The following is a 1,579-nucleotide window of genomic DNA, read 5'->3' on the forward strand; positions in this document are numbered from 1 at the left end:
GCGGTGGCTGCCATGAGGAAGCATTAGAGGGACAGCGAAATAACTGCACAAGAGTACAGCGCCAAGTTCTGAAGGTGGAGCCAGCGGGTTTGCTAATCTTTTATATGTGAAAGGGCAGAAAGGGTAACTCCAGAGCTTTGGCCTGAAACCCTAAGTTAATACATTGCTTGATTCATAAAAAAAAAAAAAAGCCATCAGTAGATGACTTCTGCTGAGCCATCTCCCCGGCCCCATGAAAGCCTTATTTTCAAAGCAAAACTATTATATCTGGCAACACAGTATCTGGATAATATCAAATACAGTGTTCCAATAAAGCCACATGTATTACACAGTGGATACTCTCTATTTTTCCATTTAGAAGTAGTATAAATGCACAATGGAAGAAGCTAAGTAATTGTAATTCATATGGCGATAATTGAGTTGGAGTGGTTTATTGAAAGAAAACTGTGATTTTTTTTTTTTAGAAAAAATATATATAAAATAGAAAGTAAGTTTTTCCTCTCTAGTGAAAAGATAGAACTCACTATTTCTACTTCCTGTAGAAATGAGATTTTCAGCCTGTTCAACCTGCAATTGACCTTTGTTGAAGGAAGAAGTAGGACTTTATTTAGAATTGAGGACATGGAGTGCTGTGCTTTTTACTTGTTTAAATGACCCAGGATATGACCCTTTTCACCACTACTGAAGTCAGTCAGTTTCTGCTTTCGCTCTATTCTGGATTAACTGTGCAACTTCATTTAGTCAACACAATGAGGCGTATGTATCTCTGGGCCAGACACAACCCTGACCATCCTGCACTATCTTGCATTCTTCCGCTCTTGCTTTCAGAACCCAGGCGGTACTTGGTAGTCAAACCCAGGCTTAGCTTTGTGGTGATAAAAGACACATGGCCCAGTCATTGTTATTGCCTTTGCTGAGAGCTGAGAGCCTGATGGTTTCTCTCCCTTAAAAGAGAAACCATCTTCCTACCGGACACCATAATTATGAAGAATAGGTGATGTCAGCTGAGATAGGAATTAGTCAACTCCAGATGTAATTACTGATGCAAACCATCACAAGGTGTATAAATGTCATTTATTTCAGCCAATAAGAATTTTGGTTTCAAAGAGAAAAAAAGGTGATGCAGAATTTCCAAACAAGATGATAAGAAATTAACAAAGGTTATCATAGTGCGTATGGCTGTCTTCAAAGTAGTTGTTCAGATTGCCAGATAGTAGACATGCTAAATTGATCAAGCAATATAAGCACTAACTTTTCCTTTTAATGAAATAATGGAAACAAGCACAATTATCTTAGCTATCGTGTGTGTGTGTGTGTGTGTGTGTGTGTGTTCCTTCTTTTCTCCTTCCTCAATCCAGTTGTTCTTTCCTATTGAGCAGATATTGTGAAAGGAAAAGAATCAACTACTAAGTTTTGAAATGAAGGTTATATGACAAAATTTTATGCTTTAACCAAAAGGAAGGGGGGAAAAATCTCAATACCATGCTTAACACACTGGTCCTAAATTTCTTCCTTTTTTAAAATCCCCCTATCAGATGTGATTTGAAATTTGCTGACAACTGCAAAAGAGAATCCTTTT

Source organism: Octodon degus, unplaced genomic scaffold (genome assembly GCF_000260255.1).
Source record: "Octodon degus isolate 3935 unplaced genomic scaffold, OctDeg1.0 scaffold03060, whole genome shotgun sequence".
Lineage (NCBI taxonomy): Eukaryota > Metazoa > Chordata > Mammalia > Rodentia > Octodontidae > Octodon > Octodon degus.